Below are 13,572 nucleotides of genomic sequence, written 5' to 3'. Positions count from 1 at the left end.
CCATGGTAACCGTGCTTGGCTGCTATCCTCTTGATATAATTCAATTCGGTGTTGAGGGCTTGCGTGGTGGACGAGTGGGAAAAGGCCCTTTTAATCAAAGTATTAAATGCTGCAGCCTTGTAGGTGAATGGGTCAGATGAACCCACCGGTATGTATATAGAGTCGGCATAAGGTTTACGGTATACCGACGTGACGATGGCGGATCCTTCTACTTTAATGTTTATATCCAAAAAATGGACCTCAGTATTGCTAGATTGTTCCATTTCCAGCGTTAGGCCGTAGGGATTATCGTTAACGGTTTGTACGAAATTTGAGATGTCAGGTATTGTCTTCCACATGATGAGGATGTCGTCTACATACCTCCTACAGAGTAAAATGTTCGGGAGGAACAGCGGAAGTATTTTTCGTTCCAGTTGCCTAACGACCATTTCGCATAGGTCCCCGGATACTGGGCTACCGATGGGGACTCCTCTTTTTTGTTTGTAGACTTCTCCGTCGAACGCAAAGATAGAATTATAACAGATCAGATGGGCTAATTCAATGACTTGGTGGTGTAATGCTTGTTCTTGAGTCAAATTAAGCAAAAAGTCCCTAAGGGAGCAAAAAGCTGGAGGGAGCTCCACCGATGAGTACATAGATTTAAACCTTTTGCTTAATTTGACTCAAGAACAAGCATTACACCACCAAGTCATTGAATTAGCCCATCTGATCTGTTATAATTCTATCTTTGCGTTCGACGGAGAAGTCTACAAACAAAAAAGAGGAGTCCGCATGGGTAGCCCAGTATCTGGGGACCTATGCGAAATGGTCGTTAGGCAACTGGAACGAAAAATACTTTCGCTGTTCCTCCCGAACATCTTACTCTATAGGAGGTATGTAGACGACATCCTCATCATGTGGAAGACAATACCTGACATCTCAAATTTCGTACAAACCGTTAACGATAATCCCTACGGCCTAACGCTGGAAATGGAACAATCTAGCAATACTGAGGTCCATTTTTTGGATATAAACATTAAAGTAGAAGGATCCGCCATCGTCACGTCGGTATACCGTAAACCTTATGCCGACTCTATATACATACCGGTGGGTTCATCTGACCCATTCACCTACAAGGCTGCAGCATTTAATACTTTGATTAAAAGGGCCTTTTCCCACTCGTCCACCACGCAAGCCCTCAACACCGAATTGAATTATATCAAGAGGATAGCAGCCAAGCACGGTTACCATGGTCTAACACACCGTCTAATTTAGCGACTTCAACGCTCGCAATACGCACCCACTACGTGCACGAAGACCAACACTGGCCAGGATAAACGTACACGCCTCCCAGTCACCTTTAACCCATATGTTAAAGCGATATACGCTGAGATCGCTGGAAAACAACAACTGCAAATAGCCTATAGAAGATGCCCGACAATCTACGACATCCTCAGAAATGGAAAAGGCAGTCCAGTTCGTGGCAGGCTTCCTGGCGTGTACTCTATCCCGCTGAAAGATAACAGATGTAACGAGAGCCTTGTATATATCGGCTCAACCAAGCGATCTTTAAATACCAGAGTGCAAGAACCTCAAGCGGACCTTCGGCACGGGCGGTACACCACGGCCCTAACCACCTTTGCATCTGATCCCGATATAGAACCGGAGTTCGACAAAGCTGACATCATCGACACTACGCTCCACCTGGAGCAACTAAAATGGCGGGAAGCTATATCCATCTGTAAGGCTAACCACCGGACCACATGTATAAATCGGAAGGATGAGATTAATCTTTCTATAGCATGGCAGGCCCTCATAAACAACGATCTATAAATACCAACATCAGCACACGAATGCGCATGACCACCTTAATGTTCGTTTGTTACGCGAGTTCCATATTTTTGTTTAAACATCTGCGTTCTATTTTTAGATTCGGTTTTTTATTTAAATGTCTACGTTCCTTTTTCGAAGTGTTTCGTCGGAATTTTTTCTCTACCTGAAGAAGAGCTATTTGGAAAGCTCGAAAACGTTTGTGGAAAGAAGATTTTTTCACGCAAATTACACCGGTAACAGGTTCAGTATTTAGTATAAATACAATATCCAATCATGATCAATGGGATGATTTTCATTGTCATACCTTGGACCTCTTTCTATTCACATTTGCCATATTTTTAAGTGGTGTAATCTTGTCCTACCATGATCCCCACTTCCAAACCTACGCAAGCTCATTTTCAATGACAGGGACAAGTTTTCTATCCTCAAGAAGTCAGGGGTCTATGCGGTTCCACTGGAGAATCTTGCAACGGGAGTAAACACAAGGTATATCGGGGTCACTACTAGAATGCTTGCCAGCTGCCTTGCGGAACACCCAAGAGGATGTTGTGAGGAGTAGACACACCATAGAATTTACGAAAAAGGTACTTGATCAGGGTTACAACCTGCTATGGTCCCAATCAATTATACTCAAGAGCTGTAAAAATCAGAAACTCATTTTTATATGGAAATCTTTTCTTACTACCACCTTGGATACATGCAACACTCCTACTTTCAACCTGCCTAGCATATGGGTCATGCTGTACAAGTGTGACCCATACGCTATTAGCATCCTCCAGTATACGTATAGCGTGAGCCTGGATCCACGTATGCACCGCTTTGCATATCACAGAGCTTACTGCTTGTTTAATTTTGAACACATTTGAGAATTTGTTAAGTGTTCTTAACAGTTTTGACAAATTTTCAATTTAAATTTTAAGTGTTCTGTTCTTCATCGGATTATTTCCATTTATTTCTAGTAAATTTCTGTATTCACCTGACGATGATGACTATAGGTTTGTTGAATGTGCTTGCGATAAGAAAATGTACATATAATGCCGATCTCAATGTTTTCTCCATTTTATTATACAATATCTAATACCTAAATACAATTACCAGTACATCAATACACAATCCCATACTTAATAATTAATACAGAGTATTCCACACATACAAAAATTAACATAAACAAACTGTGACAAACTTTATTTTTTTATGATTCCATGCCATTGAAAAATAAAAAGTGAAAATAATAATAAATTTTAATAAATATTACCTACCTGGAAAAAATGCAAAACAGCTCGGCAACAGGTTGTCACAGCCAGTCAGCACAAAATAACTCCAAGAGAGCTGAAATTGATGCACTTTTAATACTAAACAACATGGATGTCCTCTAAAATACAATTCAAGCACAGGCTTTATAAAACAGAAATAAAATAAAAATATATTCAAAATGTTAGAAAAGGAATAAACTGTTTAAATTTGAAAAATCCACCCGAGACAAACTAATCTTACCGAAATATTGTTTTCACTCGTATGCAAAGTTAGAACAAACAACAGATTTATTTATTGAAAATGTTGCCTTTCTTAATTTTCATATATTGTTAAATCTTTGTCATCATCAAGAATAAAAATTCTTAAAAAACCTTTACAAAACAGCTTTCAAATTCTTACCATTCCAAGTTAATGATAACATTACAAGCAGACAATCTAACATTATATTCTTTGCTAAACAAATTATGTGATGAAAATTTTTAAATTGTAAAAAATCCATTAACTTAGTGAGAGTTAACTGCTATAGTGTTTCATGCTATTTTTTTAATCCTGTCAAGTCTAGTTAAAATGTTATTTAACAATAAATCAGAAAATAGTGAATTTTTACAATTGAAAGAATAAATTATAGTAGTTATAATTTCCTTTATTTTTGTTTATATTTTAATTTCTAATAAAGACATATCTTTTACAGAAATATCAATAATACAATTTAATCTAATGTGATTCTATTGATACGTTCTTCAATCTACATTGTACAATCAGCAGGGAGAATATGGTTTTGCATTTCATTTATTTCCTGTTTTGTTTTGTTTGAATATGTTAACAAACAAGTTCTTCAGTTTTTTAAAATGTAGGTTTTTTTTATATCATTTACTTTTCATTATGTTATTAATAATTTAAAATATTTATTTTCTTTTATATGTCAATATTTAAAATTATTTAATTTAACTTAATTTAATTATGTAACAGCTGATAATTTTATTAACATTTAGATTTCAGTTAGTTAATTAAATTTTAATTTAATTACTTAAACATAGTGTTTGTTAAAATGAAAATTTTTGATATGATGATCTTGGTTCATTGTCAGTTGCTTAATACTTTGTTTAAAAATTATATTAATAGATAATATATTAGAACTTAATTGAATTATTGATATGAAGACAGTTGTTTTTATTATGATTTTTCTTGTTAATACCGTATATTTCTGCAGCTGCAGATAAGACGAGGTATAAATTTTTGTCAAAGTTTTATAGTTTTAGCATATATCTGTCCTATAAGACGACCCTCAAACTATCAATGGCCTATGAATTTAGTTTAGATCAGCGATCATCATCTGGATAATAATACTGTATAGCGTATATGGAATTATGTCCTATTCGTAATTTTTCAAATGAACAAATTTTATTTTCTGCCTTGCTATTGTTGCAAATGTTCGCACTTATTTGGGCATTCGGGTAATGACCTTGACTATTCACAAAAATGTCATATGGGCTATTCTATTTTGTGGACATGCCCTACTCTCTACTAGTAAATAATTATGGTTTGTCTGTTTTTTTATAATGGTTTTAATTTATATAAATTTCAATCTAATTTTTTTGTATCTGCCCTATAAGATGACCCCAGATTTTGGGGGCCTTTTTTTATGATTAAACTATCATCTTATCTGCAGAAATATACGGTAATTAGTAACCTTTTGACATTAAAAATATAATAAACCAATCACACCAGAACTATAAAATATATAACGAACAACTTGTCTTCCAGTATTATGTAATGAAAAAACTATTAACGTTAAATGCAGTTTTTAATTATTTAAATATCTTCAACATATTTAATTGTTAAATGAAATTGATGATTAAACACAGTGGCATAGTACCATTGAAAATATGAAAGATAAGTCCATATCTTTACCCTGAAAATATTGTAGTGTGTACTGATTATTGATCTCACACTCTTATTAATATTACCTGTTCATCATCTGTGGATTTAATGTAAAAAACATTCTAGCAAGATTATAATTTACTAACTCTATTGAGTAACTTTCCACTTGGCTCTGTATTTTAAAAGCATTCCATTACTCAAAAATGGGCCAGTCTAAGTTAGCAACCTTGCATCACACATGTGTAAATGAAACTAGATACTGTTTCATATCAAAATTCTTCAGTGAATGGTGAATGATCTACTTATTCTCCAATTTAACTTAAAATGTTAGTGTACTATGTACAAATAAATAATTTTGCAGTCAATTTTATTTCATATTTTTTCTATAAAAACTTCACCAAATATGTCTAAATTAAAAAAATTTTTGAGTGGCTACTACCATTGGGGTCCTCTTTTTCTGGGGATAGTCATTTCCAGACTCACTGTACCTTCTTCACAACTCAGAAATTGGGAAAACCCCCATTTGTATTTTGTGATTTTCTTTACTTCACCTTCTTGAAAAATGTTGTTACATCATTGATTAAACATTTTTTTTTTTTTTTTACTATTTAATACTGAAAGAGGACTCATTCATAAAATTCAACATTTTAAGGCACACACCAGATAAATCAGTAGGAATAAAAAACATTTATAAACATTATAAACATTTTTCTGGTAAGAAGAAAATGTTGTAATTCCTGGTAGTATCAGACTAGGAAAATTCGATTTAATTTGTACAAAGATATAAAGGGCTAGAATATTAAGCACATGAAGTTCAAATTACAAAATTTTCCTGCTTTTCTTATTAGGACAAAAAACTAACTATTTTACCTTGTTGAATCCAAATAATAGCAAAATCCTGAGATAGTTCATTCATAAGAGTTTTTCTCAACTTGGATGTAAACAGATAAAAATAAAGTTCTACACAGTTCACTTTCATAGTCCTAGCTTGCTTGTCCTCTCCACTCTCTTTTGGTGAATCACACACAAAAGAATAGTAAGAAACAAAGGGAAACACCTTTAAGTACCCCTCAATGAAAGGTAAGGTTGGCTCCCTTTATCGTGGACAAACTGTTATAAACAAGAAAAAAAAAAAATACAAAAAATATCAAAATGTTGTTGTAACACTACAATGTAGTTTTTTGATATTTGCCACTGTTTCTTTGGTGTTAAAACAGATAATTATAAAGGCAGTAATGAGTTTAAAAACAAATATAATTACAAATATTTTGATGACAATACAAAATCATCATTGATTATTGATCTCATACTCTTATTAATATTACCTGTTTATCATCTGTGGATTTAATGTAAAAAACATTCTGGCAAGATTATAATTTACTAGCTCTATTGAGCTAGTAAATTATAATCTTGCCAGAATGAGTAACTTTCTGCTGTGTATTTTAAATATTGGCTCCTTTTTCTGTTTTTATCCAAAAATTATGATTATGTATTGAAATAAAAAAATTGTGCAGAAACCAAACATCCAGCAGTTTAAAATTTTAAACTTTAGTGTCAAAACAAAAATGAATGGTTTCAGTTGTCTCAAACCACCATCCTTAGATTTACAACTGTATTTGAATATGACAAGTGCTGTTGAATGTAAAGTTTAAATTCTAAAAGGTTCTTTTATAATAGAAATGCCATATTTAAATATATTTGTAAACCTGATGATATTTGTTTAAGATGACAAAATTGTCTGTTTTTCATTTGACATAAAAGTTTAAGATTTTAACTGCTGGATGTTTTTTCTTCTTTTTTGTGTTCAAGAAGATATCTAATTTGATAAGGAAGTAAATCTATTTTAAAATTTTGCAGTTTTGCAGATGAAAAACTTAGAAACTGAATGAATTTTAAAAAATATAAATTTTTATAAATGTGTGATTTTTATATTTAGACTTCTAGGTGGTAATATATGTAATGAACTACTTAACATGTTTTTAAAAATCCATTTTCAAATTTTTATTTTTTTAAAATACATTTTGACGTTTTTTATTTTTATTAGACTAATCTTTCTACTCCTAAAGATAAATTATAAAACTTGAGAATATTTCATTTTTGCAAAATGTATGGTTATTCATTAGCAACTCCAAAAGACAAACTTTTCTTCATTTGTAATGGTACTTTGAGTTTGAATTCTTTCATTTGATGGTGATAACTGTATACAGATTAGTAATATTTCTATTGGAAATTGAAAATTGCAAGTATCAGTTGACATTGCTAGGATCATAGTTTTTATATATGAAATTATATGGTATGAGATATCAATATGTAAAAATATAACTAAATATACCAAACAAAATCTTGATACTTGCAGTAAATAATTTAATGTAAATTCAACCAATGGTTTTGATCTTACACAAGATTGGCTTCAGGTCAACAACATTCTATAATGGAATAAACAAGACTAATTTCAATATTTTAAAATTTTATGAAGTAAAATTTAAAGATATAAAATATGAAATTGAATAAATGAAGATTTAGGTTGCCCATTAACATGTATAAAATAGATACAAATATAAGAAATAATTACACATAAATATACTACAAAAATAATAACAATTAATTTATGTTGGTATGTTGCATCTTAATTTGCTTACATTGTAGTTTGTTGAGATTATTGACCTTATTTTTGTTCATGCAATTGTTATTTACTAAATGTTATTTTTAATAGTTTTATGTATTTTATTTATATATTGTACACTATTTTTACATTTTATTATTACATTTATTTATTTAAGTCTCAACTGTTATTTTGAAACATTTATTATTATTCATTCTTTTTTTTAATGTTCTTTGGAATTTTAAATTTGAGTATTTTTGTACAGAATGACCATAATTAAAGAGTAGGTGTTCAGAGCTCTTTGCTGAAAGAACTGTTAGGCAAATCTCAACCAAACTTAGTATACATACTGTCTTGAGCATGCAGTTTTAGTTTTTAGAAAAATTTTTACTTTAAAATTCAGCAGCTAGAGTGAAATTTGGCAGTATTGTTTTAATATATACATTTTCTAATAATAACTACCTCTTAACGTTTGTATACACCTATTTGTGTTACGAGTTTGGACGAAGAGGGATTACACACCGGTAAAAGGTTAAGAGGTAGTTATTATTATTTTCCGGTGTTGAGATGGCGTTTAGTAACATTTTCTAATAAACTTTAGCCAACATCGCTATAGAATGTTTAACCGCACAACACTGGAATGTAAATAAAACTTACGACTCACGAACCAATTACCCGGTGTGAACTAGGATTTATTTTTGAATGTCAACAGCCATTCTAGTAAAATAAGAATTGACCTGAAGAAGTGCCCAGAAGGGGTAACAAGGACGTTCATCACTTAAACACTATTCACACTGGTTCGTGAGTCATAAGTTTTATTTTCTAATAAATTTTAGGAGTTAAGAAATGTGCAGTTATTTTATTTCAATTACAGATATGGAATGTAGAATTGACAATTACATCAAAGATATGGCTTTATGTGCCCTCTGTCTTTAGTCTTTTTAGACCCTAAAGGTAAAGGGTTGTAAAAACTGTATTCATTGTATGCACACTTGATGGTAGAATGCAACTAACTTGAATAGAGTTGTTGTATATACAGTAGAGACTCGTAAATCGGCACCCCGGTAATCAGAATCGCCAGTAATCGGCATGATTTTCAGTCGGACTGTGTCGTGCTGAATCGAACGTTTTTGATACTAAATTTACTTCTAAAGTATAATTTTCATGTTTTTATATTCTTCAATATATTTATTTTGTTTGTACAAAATGCAGAAATAATTTTTAACAATACGATAGCCTCGATTATTATTATAAAAATTTTCGTTAGGCTAAAATCAACGAAAATTCAACACGAAGCGACACGCAATGGAGAAAAATTCAACAGGAAGCGACACGCAACGGAGAAAAATTTGAACATCGGACAGGTTAATATATTTTTTCGTACATAAACCGTAATCGGAACAAATCCCTAATCTGAACAACCCCAGTCCTCAATTGATTCCGATTTTCGGTTCACTACTGTATTTTAAAATTACGTGTTTTAAGACTGCTGGATTGAGAATATTGCCTTGATAAGCAAGGCTCTTTAGGTAGCCCCATAACCAAAAGGGACTGTCCATAAATTATGTCTGCATTTTTCTTGAAATTTTTACTCCCTTTCCCCTCTTCAGATGTCTAACAAAACTCAACCTCTATAAAACTTTTATCACTTTATGAATGGTAGATACCATAAGTAGAAATGAAACATATAGGAAATTTAATGAAATGAATGGACATCCACTGAAGCTCAACCCCTCTTTGACTTTTGTCTGACTTTTCATTACTCCCTTCCAGTGTGGGTGTCATTTATGGACGGCCCTTCAGATTTAATGATCATGGCAACCAATGTTGGAAATGATTGATTAATGATCCTCTCACTTGAAAAATGCTTTTTAGTAAAGCTTGCACATTTAAGCTGATACATAAATGTGCACTATCTTGCATAAAGATTAAGGTGTTTAGACAATTTCTCTGGTCTCATGCTGGAATGATGAAGTTTTGAAGAACATGTCCAACATTAATAAAACATGTCAATGGCCCAAATACAGCATTTTCTTCAAAAAAATGAGGGCCAATGATAAAGGATGCTGTGAAACCACACCATAACATTGCCACTATCAAATTCTTTAATTATTTTTAGTGAGTGTAATGAAATTTATTGATAAATATGTGAATTTTTATCAGACAGTAAATTTTGGATCATGCTTTCTGATTTCTAGATTTGAGGTCCATCAGAAAGAACACTGTATGACTCTTTGAACTTAGTTTAAGTCTGTTTATTTGACAACTATTTACAAAATGCACAGCAATACTTCTTCCTTGCTTCTCACAACACAGTTATAGGTCAGACTTGTTTCTCCTTGTTCCAACTGTCAAGTTGCCTTATATCTAAGTTTTAGATCCATTGGCCGACCAATCTGGACCTGAGTCAGTAGCTCTCCTCCAGGTCTGCCTTGGTTGGCATACCTGTCTCAACTTATCCAGGATGACTCAGGCTAACTGACCTTTTCTGGAAAATGTTTTCTGAACTTGAATTATTTCATCCCTACTTGATAGGCCTCCTTGACACAGACTAAATATTTTGTTAGTCCTTTTATACCTGAAATTCATTTAAAAATGTATAGAATGTGCACATTAAAGGGAGAGCAGCACCAAATTTTTCTTAGTGGCTGAATTTTGAAGTAACCTTTTTCCTAAAATTTGAAACTGCATACTCAGTGTGGTGAACATGTGGACGAACAATACAATATGAAGTTGTACACAATAAAAAAATATTTTATTAATTGTTTGTGCAGTTCTTTATACACTAAGTTCTTTAGAATCCAAACTATACAACTCTAATATATACAAAATTGGTGGGGTGAATCTTTGTACAAACAAAGGAGAGTGATACGTTTTCGCGACAATGTTCTTTGTTTATAACTTTCCCAAAATATTATGATTAACTTAAACTATCTTAAACTAACTTATAATCTAAAAGAAAATAGAGAAGGAAAGGATGAGATGAAGGGTAAGAATAAAAGGAAAGAAAGTGCTGGTGGGGTACCCGGGTTTTTCTTTTGTCTGGTCTTCACTCTTCTCAAAATGGAGACTTGCGCCGAATTCACTTTTAGCCATCTTTTTCACTGTCTCAGATCTGATGATTCCTAAGTATTCACCAAACTTTTGATTTTAGTGTCCGTCTATTTCAGTCGTTTCTCTGCAGACGACCTAAGATCTCCTCTATGTCTCACTCAACGACAACAACCTGAATCCGATCCTTTTTCTGTCTGCTTCTTCTGAACACTAGCTCAAGAATGGTTATCTCACTCACTGACTCGCCTCAGGGTTTTTACACGCTATTGTTTTTCGGTGTAATTCTCCAAAATGTGTTCCCACCAGCAGGAAGGAAAGACTGTTAGAAAGTTCGAGAAAAAGATATAGAACAAAATACTAAGGAAACTTAATATTGGACTTAACACTAAAGACATATATACAAAATTATGGTGTATTGCTACAACAGGATAGCATATATTCCAAATTTGGTTGAGATTTACTTAATGGTTTCTTTCTACAGAGAACTCTGGATACTTAATTTTGATTACCTTGTTACTCTGATTATATTACTCTGAATGCTGCTTAAAAATTAATTTTGATTACCTAATATTTGGATCTGAAGATGGAGTAGAGCAGTTTCAAAAAACATTTAATTCAGTAAAAAATTTTGTCTTCTATAAACAAAAAAATGAATATAATACACATCTGAATGCCTGATGAATTAATATAAACCAACGATTGCCTAAATATTCGGGCTATAATATGGCTATAATCAAATAATTAATACAAATAAATTTGGTACTAGAGGTAAGCGTTAGGCGAAGAAAATAACTGCCCCGTCCTGGGTCAGTTATTTTCTTCCAGAAAGTTCTAAATTATTTATTAAATTATTATAATTATTAATTTAGTTGAGATGGCGCCTAATGCTTATCTCTAGTACCAAATTTATTTGTATTAATTATTTGATTATAGCCATATTATAGCCCGAATATTTAGGTGATCATTGGTTTATTAAAAAAATGAATGTTTTTATTTTTAATTTACACTTAATTATGTGGTGGTTTGTGCAATGCATTATTTTGTCTCTCACTTGATGTATACTTTTTTTTTAATCTAAAATAATAGCAAGGTAAGATTCCAATTATGCTCTGTTCAAATATTGTAAGATACTGCCAAATCTGTCAAATTACGTTTTGTATTTAATAATAATTTAATTTAATTCAGTAAATGATTATATGAACTTGGCAGTCTAGATTAGTGTACTACAGTATACAGTGAACTCTTGTATAATGTGCTCTCCTATAATGTGAATTTGTATAATGCGACAAAAAAATTATAACTAGTATTCATGCAAAATTCTAATTTTGTCATTCAGTGGTATAAGTTTTCTTCTTCAACTTCTAAGGCTAGGTTTAAACTTGCATAAAATTGTCTTGTAATGTATGTCTAAATAACACGATTTCCTATAACAGACATATTTCTTGCATTGTAAGGGACTGTTGTATATTAATAATTTTAGTGATTAAATAATTTCATTTAATTGATTTTATAAATATTTGGATGAAGATCTTTAACCAATGTTAATACATGAAGTTATACACAAAGTTTTGTACTTTGTATTATTTAACATTAACAAGAACAAAAAAAACCAGTATAAAATAACCACCCAAAACTGGGTAAATTTGATAACATCCGCATCCAAAACCATTCGTTATTCTGTATGCTGAATTTTGGTTTCAGATTCTGATGTTAAAAAACAGTATTATTTACATTGTCAAATTATCATAGACGGAAAATTACAATTATTAAATAACAAATTCAACATTAGGAGATGATTCAAAATGGTTAAGAGTCAAGACATTTATTTGGATTAAGCACTTTTTTGGGATTTTCAATCTTATTTTCAGATCAACAACATTTGATGTTCTATTCAAATGCATTTAATGGTTTATTTTAATGCTTACATTTTATTTATATTTTGGTTGAATTTAACACTTTTATGAGTAGTACTTATTAAAAGACAATCTCACACAAATATCTAAATTTTCTTCTTCCAAACAGTTTAGTTTTGATGTTAAGATTATATTAATTGTAGAAAAACTTCATTTGGCTTCAGCTGAACTGAATAAAAAGGACAATGAATCCAAAGCAAGCTTGCTAAACGTTGGCATATCTTTTTTGTGATTTTCCCAAAACTTTACTAGATTCTGTGATTGTTTTGCCGAATCTGAAACTAAACTATGATAACAAGCAATTTCATCTAATGGCTTATTTTCTTCCAAAAATAACTGAAGTTTTGGAGGAATGACATCCAATTGGCTGAAATAGGCTAGATTTCATTTCTGAATTTTTTTTCTAGAAAATAATAGAAGACTGTCATCTGCTCATGTAAGTGGCTAATTGGCTGGAAAAATTCTTTATTTTGAGTAATGTCTCCTCTTTTGCATTAAACAAATTAATTTCTTTAAAGCATCAATGTTTTGCAAATGATAATGTGCAGCTTCTAGCCATGCACTCCACCTTGTTATTATAGGGATAGGTGGCAAAGCATTTGTTCATTCACTTCTTTTAAGATAGTCTGAAAGAATCTCTCTTGTTTATGCTTTCATAGTTGCTTCTTTTATATTAGCAATGAACTGATCCAATATAGTGGACATGGCTCTGATTTCTTCAGCCTGAAGGTTGCGGATGCAAGCCTATCATTTGCTGTGTGTTAATTTCAGACAAACACCCTTCAATCTTCTGTTATCATAAAGCATGTATGGAGCACTGTTAGTTATTAAGCCAACTTGCTTTTTTATGACAGCTTGGGAATTTTCAATGTGGTTAAAGCTTCTTCCACATGACGTCAGTGTTACATTTCTCCAAACATTTCTTGTTTGTAAGGCCGCGACTCCACTAGCCGTAAAAGGGCTGTAAAACCCCTCGCCGTAAAAGCTTTTAATCATGTGACCATGATATTTTACACCTGAGCAGGTCGTAAAACCAACGTAAAAGTGAGTTGAGCA

At 31.9% G+C, this 13,572-nt stretch overlaps 1 protein-coding gene across 8 annotated transcripts in view; it reads left to right on the top strand.

Annotated features, from left to right (window-relative positions):
- The window catches only part of LOC136975640 (nephrin-like), a 120,168-nt gene that overhangs the window by 21,301 nt on the left and 85,295 nt on the right, over positions 1-13,572 (top strand). For 4 of the 8 annotated variants that reach the window (XM_067270721.1, XM_067270720.1, XM_067270723.1 and 1 more), the window contains exon 2: positions 3,758-3,916. The exons of the other annotated variants lie outside the window; for them this stretch is intronic. The gene's annotated coding sequence lies outside the window, so the exon portion shown is untranslated. The remainder of the gene's footprint in view (positions 1-3,757; positions 3,917-13,572) is intronic. 8 annotated transcript variants of the gene reach the window in all.

The sequence above is a fragment of the Centruroides vittatus genome, unplaced genomic scaffold (assembly GCF_030686945.1).
Source record: "Centruroides vittatus isolate TY-2023 unplaced genomic scaffold, ASM3068694v2 contig_377, whole genome shotgun sequence".
Taxonomy (NCBI): domain Eukaryota; kingdom Metazoa; phylum Arthropoda; class Arachnida; order Scorpiones; family Buthidae; genus Centruroides; species Centruroides vittatus.
Note: the sequence above shows the minus strand (reverse complement) of the source record. Positions and strands in the feature narration are given on the sequence as shown.